Source organism: Sceloporus occidentalis, unplaced genomic scaffold, assembly GCF_023333645.1.
Source record: "Sceloporus occidentalis isolate IW3139 unplaced genomic scaffold, rSceOcc1.0.p SCAF_6, whole genome shotgun sequence".
NCBI classification, from domain to species: Eukaryota; Metazoa; Chordata; class Lepidosauria; order Squamata; family Phrynosomatidae; genus Sceloporus; species Sceloporus occidentalis.
Genome location: NW_028316986.1, coordinates 8,156,169 through 8,165,917, shown reverse-complemented (window position 1 = coordinate 8,165,917; position 9,749 = coordinate 8,156,169). Strand labels below are relative to the sequence as shown.

General features: G+C 41.4%; 1 long non-coding RNA gene across 1 annotated transcript; it reads left to right on the top strand.

Moving 5' to 3' along the window:
* The first annotated feature begins 2,304 nt into the window (after positions 1-2,304).
* Positions 2,305-7,023, top strand: LOC149310394 (uncharacterized). Its single transcript, XR_016281571.1, has 3 exons — positions 2,305-2,378; positions 4,305-4,443; positions 6,955-7,023. It is a non-coding gene; the product is annotated as an uncharacterized LOC149310394 (long non-coding RNA).
* The last annotated feature ends 2,726 nt before the right edge of the window (positions 7,024-9,749 follow it).

Sequence of the window (9,749 nt, the reverse complement as noted above, 5' to 3'; positions counted from 1 at the left end):
GGAGAAGAGGTATATCTAGCTACATGTACCTTGTAGCTCAGCCATGGTCTTCAGTCTTGTCCCATGCCCTATGAGAAGAAATGTCAGCAAGATGAGTCCATCAGCCTATGAGAAGTGTGGGACATTTATCAAGCACTGATATTGTCCCAAGACACTGCACATAACATCAAAGTGTTCTCCAAGACAAGAGAACCTTTCCAAACCACAGTTTCCTCTTCTTGTTGTATACTGGTGTTCTAACAGGAAAGGACTTGCCAAGACATCTACAAGGCAGGACAAATTTCCCAAGCTTTCAATGGCCAAATGTGGTGGTATAAAGCTAGAGAAGTGCCACATCCTCTCATCCTTTTCTTCCTTTGACCATGATCACAGTAGGGTTTACCATCTCTCAATCATCCCTGGATCATTGAGGAAGCACATGTGTATGAAAGCCTGGCATGCTTCCTCAACATCAGGGAATCGTTGGATACCTCTAGCATCACTGAATCATTCAGGGAGAGTGAATTTCCTCTTAACAGAAACTTTGTGGTAAACCCTTTGTTGCATGGCTTTTATATAAAGCAAACCTTAAGGTATACACATCAAACTTTCTGGTTAGGTCTTTTGGAACATTGTCTTAAACTGGGCTGAAATGTTAAATATACAGGTTGAGTCGCTCTTATCTAGAATTCTGAAATCTGAAATACTCCAAAATCTAAAACTTTTTTCATGGTTGGCTAAGACAATGACACCTTTTCTTTCTGACTGTTCAGTGTACACAAACTTTGTTTCCTGCACAAAAGTATTTCATTAAAACTACCTTCAGACCATGTGTATAATGTGTACAGGAATATTGTGTTTAAACCTGGGTCCCATCTCCAAGATATCTCATTAGATCATAATCAGCACTTTAAATCGTACCTGGAACCAAACTGACAGCCGTACACTGTTTATGATGACATGTAAGCCACTTGGTATCCTGTATAATGAGAAAAGCAGGATAATTACTTCATTTGGTACATTAAAATTCAACTGGTTTACATTTAATTAAATAATTAATAAAATAAAAGGTGTTCTCATTCACTTTTTACTCACATCCCATCCTGGCTTCAGTTGCCCATGCAGACTGAGAGGCTACATTTGAGGGCAAAAAATATTCTAGAGCGGAAAAAAAAAGATTCTTCATCTCTGCTTTTGTTATTCAGAAATCCAGCCTTAGTTTGCTGCCACTCTGCCGAATTAAGGCAGTTTGACACAGCTTTAATTTTCATGGCTCCATCCTATGAATCCTGGCATTTCTAGTTTTTTGAGAAATGTTAGCAAGACTGGATTTTAATAAAATGTTGGTGTTTGGAGTTCCCCCATGACCTCCAACTGACCTGCCAGGCTAGCTGCCATTATCCTCAAAGCAGTGAGTCAGGGCTGGGGGGAAAGAAACCTTACCTGAAGATATTTAGCTCAAGAGAGGGAGGCAAAAGGATGTGAATATGCCTCAAATAAGAATTTTGCTCTCCCAATAAAAATTTACTTCAGTCTCTACATTTGTGGCATGTAAGAGAATGACACATTGAAAATAACTGACTGCTGGAAGTCTAATATTTCCTGTGAACACTTATCTTGCCCTTTTCTTTGGATGCCTAAACTATATTTTTCAGTGCTCAACTGAAGTTTTACGTCATTGCACTGCTTGAAATTTGTGGATGCAAGGAAAATTGGGGAGGGGGTTTCTCTTATTTTGCCCCTCTACTGCAAATACAGGACAAAGAATCTGGCCTCATGTAAACTGTCATTTAATGCAGGAGTGGGCAACTGCAGCAGCTCCAGCTTTTGGGACCTTGGGACCTTCTGGAGGGTGCATGGCTTACCAAAAAACACAAATTGACACAGTGAAATGACCATACAACTGCTTCTGCTTCTCAAAAGGGGTATTATTTGTTGTTAACCAGTACAGGGAAGACCTGTAATGATTTCAAAGCCAAAATGTAACAACTGGAGTTTCCAGGAACAGCAATGTAACTTCTTTTTGGCCAGAAAATATTGGTCTGGGGATTCTAGAGGTGTGGAAGACCATGAAAACATCCTCAAGGGGTGCATGCTCACCAGGGCCACACTGAAGGTTGCTTGTACTATGTCTTTCCAAAAACAGTTCACTGCCCTGAAAAACATCACACTGCAAATGATGTCATATATACTCTAAATGCAATGTGCATTGCTTAAGGCTTCAACGGCTGAACATGTCACAATCTTCAGTGTGCAACAAAAGCCAGCGAAACTCCAGTTCCTGTGTCCTGTAAATTTTGGATATTTCTTCTCCTTTGTCCTAACCACCATTCCTATGGCTATGGATAATTTTTATCATCTCTTTCACATGCTCGTCTTTGTGCTCCTTCTGGATTCAGGTAAGGGTTTGATTAGTTTTAAGTCCAGCTCTAAACACAATAGCCCTTTTGGCATAGGACAATTATTTGACTTGGGGCTCTCCCTGCTTTTAATCTCCCTTTCAGTCTCTTTACTTCTTCTTATAACCATTTACATAAAGTGTGATTGAAGGGAAATATTAGCTGATATATAGTATGTATGTATAGCATAGATGTATAGGAAATAGTAGCCACTGTTTCATCATTATAAGGCTCCCTACAGAATGAAATTTGTAATATTTACTTCTAGCTAATCTAATTAGGATGTTATGTGAAGCTGAGCCAAAGTATTACATTTAGTACTGATGCAAATCACTTGTGTTAAGCTTTCTGGATTTCTACACATTTTGACAAGCAAATTTCATTAATGTCAGTGAGGTGCCTAGGAACACTACCACAGAAGTTTATGAGAAAAGCAATTGCAATGCCACAGATGATTTAAATAATTTTAAAGTGGATGATGAAGACATTGAAATAGTTCAAGGTTGTCTACACCTTGCTCAGTTATAATTCAAAATGGAGATTGTAGTCAAATAATAATAATAATAATAATAATAATAATAAGACTAAGGAGATTAATATTCTTCAAAAGGTGCCAGGGAACTCTGGGTTGGATACGGGTGTCTACTGCCTGGGTACAGAGCAATGCAATAATGTCAGTTGCTGACAGTTACAGCCCATGAATAACCCAGTGCAGATGTTCTGTGTGATAATATCCTGAGACTTGGAAGGGCAGGTATAAAATAACAAGACCCTGACGTGTAAATATATATCACTGAATAACAAAGTCAGAATTGCCCATGCCATCATATTCCGGATTTCATAGAATCATAGAGTTGCAAGAGACCTCAGGGGCTATTGTAGAATCATAGAGATAGAATTGGAAGAGACACAAAGGCCAGCTAGTCCAATCCACTGTCATGCAGGAATTCACAATCAAAGCATGCCAACAGATGGCCATGAAGCCTCTTTTTAAAAATTTCTAAAGAATGAAACTCCAATAATGCTTGGAAAGGTGGGAAGCAGTAGAAAATGAGGACGACAGCATTACAAGTGGACTCTACCAAGGAAGCTGCAGCTTCTCTAAATTTTCAGAACATGAGCAGAACAGTTGATGAACTGGGGTCCTTGGAGGGCTTTCATTCATATGGTCACCATAAGTCAAATTTGACTTGATGGCAATTAATAAGACAAATTGATTATTTGTATGCCATTTTCTATATCTTGGCTAAGTCGCGAATAAAAATATAAAGTGCAGTCAATAAATCAGGAGAAGAGTACGACTTGGAAGGTTAGCTATGAAGGAACTAGACAAGATCCTGAAGTGCAAAGAAAAATCTGTGGAGGAGCCTGGGAGGTCCTGAAAGAGGTCTCCATCTTTGTGAGTGGCTAATATTGACATGTGCTCCTCAGCCATCCCCTAACATCAACTAGTCACTATATGCCTGTGTTGGAGGGAGTAGATGGCATGAAAAAGGTGTTTTCAAGGGGGGAGCTTGGTCATTGTATGAGAGAAGTAGAGAATTCCAACTTTCACAAAGGACCCCCCCCCCCCAAAAAAAAAAAAAAAAAAAAGATAAACAGTTGGCCTCTGTATCCACAAATTCTGCATCCGTAAATTCTGTATCCATGGACTGAACCACCATGCTTCAAACATATTCACACACACACACACACCCCACTGAAAAAAAGCAAACCTTGATTTTGCTGTTTATATATACAATTTTATTTTGTCATTGTATATAATGGAATTTGAGCATGAATTTTGGTATCTACAGCAGGTCCCAGAACTAAACCCCAACAGACATTGAAGGCCCACTACATGCCAGGATACCAGCCTTAATACTATTTCTCAATCTCCCTTTCTCTCTTGCCTCCTGTCCCATTTTTTATTTTATATTTTTGCAGGCCTGACAACAGAAAAAATTGATGAAAAAGCCTGTGAAAAAGATGGAGGCTACTGCAGACCAATCAATGAAGAAGTTTGCCGTTTCCCTTTTGTGGAGGAAGGAAACTGTGGCTTTTCGTGGAAATTTTGCTGCAAAAGGTGAAACAAGACTCAGTGAACATACTAGCAAGGATCTAAGGCAACAGCAACGCTAGATGCAGGGTACTCCCAAGGCAGCAACAGAGCAATTTCTCCACTGGAGATAAGTGTAGAATTATCATGCAGAGAAGCAGAAGTGCCTGGAAGGTTTCACATCCTTGTATGTGTGTGTGTAGGAGATACTCTCTGCTTTCAGTCTTAGTCCAAACTCTAAGGAGATATCTGAGATACTAAAAATTATCACCAAAATAAGTATAATAACTTGGATAGCTTCTGGTGTTTATTGGAGGTCTCCCATCTAAATACTATCCAGGGCTGGATCTACTTAGCTTCTAAAATCAAGCAGGATCTGGTACGTTTAGGGCACTTTGGCCCTTTGTTTATTAATATCCATTTCAATTTTATCAGTGGTTCCCAAATTTGGAACATAATCCATGAATAGAGGCCTACCTAGTGATGTGATGATGATGATGATGATGATGATGATGATGATAGATTTATTTATATTCCACTTTTTCCTCATGGAATCAAAGCAGATTACAAAAGAAAGATATTAAATAAAAAAAAATATAGCTTCCCCACAAATTGTAGCACAACAAACATAACAATAATTATACAAAAGCAGAAATAAATAATAAAGGATTCAACAAACATAATCCAAAGTACATGACATAACACAAAGTACATCATCATTCATTGCAATTTAGTAAACATGCAGACTATTGTTTTCTCACACCATTTACATTTTTATTAATGAGCCAAGAAATTTGCTACGCTTTTGAGTTACGTGTGATAATCCTCAGAAGGTTCAATTGCAAATTACCTGACAGGCAAGAAATGTCCATTTGAAATTCATTCTGAATGGTTTTATGCTCTCAGTACTAAACTGAGCACATATACAGAAGGGGTGCTATTCACACTCCCCCTTTGTTGTTGTTATGTACTTTCAAGTAATTTCTGACTTATGGCAACCCTAAGGCAAACCTATCCCAGGGTTTTCTTGGCAAGATTTATACAGATAGTGTTTGCCTTTGCCTTCCACTGAGGCCAAGAGAGTGCGACTTTTAAGGTCATCAAGGTCTAGCTTGCCTGATGCATTTTAGTGCCTGTTAGATCATAAGCTCCAGGGGCTGCAGAGATTGTAAAGTGTGTTTGCATGTGCCCCCAAGTAGCATTGGTTACACCAGTTAGGGGATGCTGGGACATGTCATTCAACAATAGCTGGAGGGCCATACATTATGATAAAATAACACAGTGACCCAAAAGTACCTTTAAAAAAGGAATAGATGCATAATTAAATGGGGCGTCTGCATTCTCTGTTGAGTTCAGAAAGAAATACATGGGCTTTGATTAAGTTCAATAAAGACACAATGTACATTTAAGTTGCATCCAAACCTTTCCACCTGAAGTCCAACATGCTAAACACCACACTGGACTGTATTTTCTATGTATGTTAGCTGATCGAAATAAGTTGGGCATTGCAGTATGCACTGGAGAGAAGGGGGTGGAGAGAGAGAGAGAATAAGAACTTGGAAAAGCTTTGGACAACAGCTCCTATAATCTCCCCATCCAGCTATAGGATCTGCAGTCCAAAAAGGCAATATTTCCAAGCTCTAGTAGATAAGAAACAATGCAACTGAATGAATATTTGTATCCCTTCAGGAAGCTGTTTCTGAGAACCACAGTGTGTGTGTTTCTCCTGAGCTACACAGAGTGCTTCTTCAACAGATCATTTTGGTTAGAATGCAATACATAAGGAGCCAAAATGGAAAACAGATCCCAGCTTGTCTTTACTATATTCTTAAAAAATATGCCTTCTCTTAAAACATACCCTCCTCTGTGTAACATTTTTCTGTTTTAGTGTTGATAAATTTGAATCCAGTCGCTTGCAAAAACCCCACCACCACAGAATTTTGGCATCCCATTGTCAATATATATGTACTAGCCTGCCTTTATTTATTATGATATAATATGGCACCGAGTCACACTCTCTCAGCCTCAGAGGAAGGCAATGGCAAAACCCTACTGAACAAATCCTGCCAAGCCCTGTAGAAGGTTTGCATTAGGGTAACCAAAAGTCAGAAATGACTTGAAAGCATGCAACAACAAAAGACAATTGCAACCCCTGCCCCGTTTAATAATGGGCCTGTCCCAATTAGTCTCAGGGCCAACACATTGTGCAGGTAACACACTTGATGTGGTCTTTTGTACAGATCAGGGATGTTCATGGGTGGAAGTGATTGGCACCACTGCTCTGTCATTTCCTGGTCAAAGTGGGACTGAAGGCTACTTACCCAGATCCCCCTCGGGGGTGGAGGACCCATTAGAATGGTCCACCCTGCAAGGCTGATGGAACCAGTTAAGTTCCAAGAAGCCCTAGAGGGTTTTATGGTTGGGAACGAAGGCAATTCTCTGACCTGAAATCCTAAAAAACAAAGGCACAATGAATACATTTTAAAATAAATGAAACAATTTAAATTGTTGTTATTCTTATTTTTAAAAAATCTGCAGGTCTCGGACAGTTACAAATGAAAAATCATGTAAAGCTGCAGGAGGCTTCTGCACCTTTTTCTACAATACCAACTGCAAATTCCCATTTGGCACTCAGCTTGGGAGTTGCCATTTCTTTAAACCTTGCTGTCAAAGGTAAATAGTAAGTAGCTTAGGCTGCATCTACACTGCAGAAATAATGAAATTTGGCATGACTTTAACTGTCATGTGTCTATCCTATGGGATCCTGGAATCTGTAGTTTGTTGTGGCACCAGAGCTCTGTGACAAAGAAGGCTGAATATCCCACAAAACTACAAATCCCAGAATTCCATAGCATTGCACTCTGGCAGTCAAAGTGATGTCAAAACTGCCTTATTTTTGTAGTGGAGATGGAGCCCCAATTGCTTGAGAACTGTTGAATGACATTGGATAAGTTTCCTCATTTGCCAAGTTTACTCCTGTTGCTGTTGTCACCTGCCCCTGAGTCAGTCTCAAGCCATGGCAACACCTCTTCACACCCCCTCTTTGAGCGCGGCCCTGATCCAGCTATTTGCCAGCTCAAAAAGAGGCAGAAAAATGCAGCTCCTTTTTTTAAGCCAGCAAAAGAGCATCCTTTAGGTTCTATAGCACAACTATATGGTCAACTTCGAGTAGAATTGCTCTGCAGCAATTAGAGATTCCTAGAGCGAACATATTAATCAGAACCTCAAATAATCAAAGCTGAAAAAGTCAAAGCTGCAAATGAGGAGGGCCAACTGTATTGTCCTTTCTAATGAGTCATGCCATGGCCAAAGTATGACAATCTCAATTTAATCATCTTGGGCCCGTTACAGACGGGCATAAAAGTGCGCGCTCTGCATGTGCTAGGGTTAGAAAGCGGCGTCTTTTCTGGATGTCCCTAACCCTAGCACGTGCGAAGCGTGCACAAAATGGCAGCGGCCGTTCCACACAGCTGCCACCATTACGACGTCATGACTGCGCCACCTCCAAATGAGGCGGTGCGGATGTGATGTCTTTGCGCCACGCGAGGGCGCCTAGAGCGCCCTTTCCACGGTGCAAGAAGGAGCTCCGAAACGGAGCTCCTTCTGGGGTTTGCGTCGCTGGGCGCAGCCTTTTCATGGCTGCGCCCAGTGATGCAGAGGAGAAAGGGGCCAAGCGGACTCTTTCTCCTCCTCCACGCCATCGCCGGGTGTCCTTGGGGCTTGAAGCCCCAAGGACACCCCTTTCCAGGCCACGGTGTAGCAGCCTTTTGCCGCTTCCCTGCGGCCTGGAAAGCGGTGGATCGGGGCCTCGGAGGCTGCCGGTCTGGCAGCTGAGGCCCCAATACAGCGGGGAAAGGGGCAAGTGCAGGCCACCCCAAACGGGTGGTCTGTAACCCGCCTTGGCTCCCAGGGAGAGTTCAAGCTCGATCTGTTCTAGAACTAATTTGTTTGTCTTTTTGGTTATCTATGGTATCCCCAGCACTCTTCTCCAACACTGATTTTCTTTCTATCAGCTTTCTTAACTGTCTAGCTCTCATATCCCTATATGGTGATGGAGAATACACTCTATTAGCAAGAAATAATTTATTTTATACAGCAGCGTTGTTGCTTAACCTTCTGGCAGTCCTGACCCTGCACTCCCATATCCTCCAACTATCCTAATTTGGCAGGGACAGTCTTGGTTAATCCTCTGGCATCCCACTTTTTCAAAGGCTTTTAAAATGTTCTCAGGCTCTACAGACCGGCACTTTGTGCCAGCTTGTCGTTGCCGTAAGGGCTGAGAGTCGGGATGCTCCGAGTCCCCACTGCACTGCCTGGGCGCCATCTTGGCACACACTTGTCTACACAGGCTATGTAACAATGCTGTGCACAAGGGGTGTCATCAAGATGCATGAACACACCTATGGCACCCCTTTCAGAATGCAAAAAGAAGCCCCTTTTCCTGGCTTTTTTTTTTTCTCTTTCCGGATGCCACGGCATGTGGTTCCCATAGTCTCCATCCTGGACTAAAAAGGTGGCACTGAGCTGCCCATCTGTAGAGCCCCCTAGTTTCTTTCTCCTTTCTCTTCGGATTATTTCAGTGGTTGCAAACTGATCTGAAAATTCAAAAGCAGTTTTCACACACTGAACACAGCAGAGGGAAGAGGGAAGGGGTGAAATCTTGCCCTTTCCAGAAGACTCAGCCAAAAGCAAACTATTGCACCCTCTCCTACCTAGTCTTTTCCTCCTTGTTAATACCTCTTGCCAGTCTGATATTGTTTGGCCATATGTGTCCAGGTTTTCCTCTGTGAATGTATTCCCCATTCATAACTATTTGCATGTATTCCCTATTTAAAACTGTTTGAAGTGCTTGAGGGTAGACTTTTTATATTACAGCTCCCAGAATCACCTAGCTGTCATGGACATCCCTGTTCTGAGAGTTTGGAATGGAGGATGGAATGGAAACTTCAGACTGAAAATATGATTGCTTCTCATTTGAATATACAATGACACAGATATTTTATGCATCTAGAATGGCAGAATTTAGGAAAGATCTTTTTTTGAAGACCTTCCCAGTGTTGGTGTCTTCTGTCATGGGGTGGTGACTCTGCTTTGAGTTTTACTCCAGTCTTTCATAGCACATGTTGAATCTCATCTGAGTAGAGTATTCAACACTTTGGTTAGCTCCCTTAAAGTCTGGCTAAAACACAGAGAAGATCCCCCATTAACAACACAGAAGCCTTGAACAGACTATACTTTCTGCTTGAGTCAGAAGGCTGTGTAGAGAGACGCCACAGACAGAAGAGGTACTTCTATGCAGAAAGGTTATCTTTCTGAATGCAGTGCAAATGATG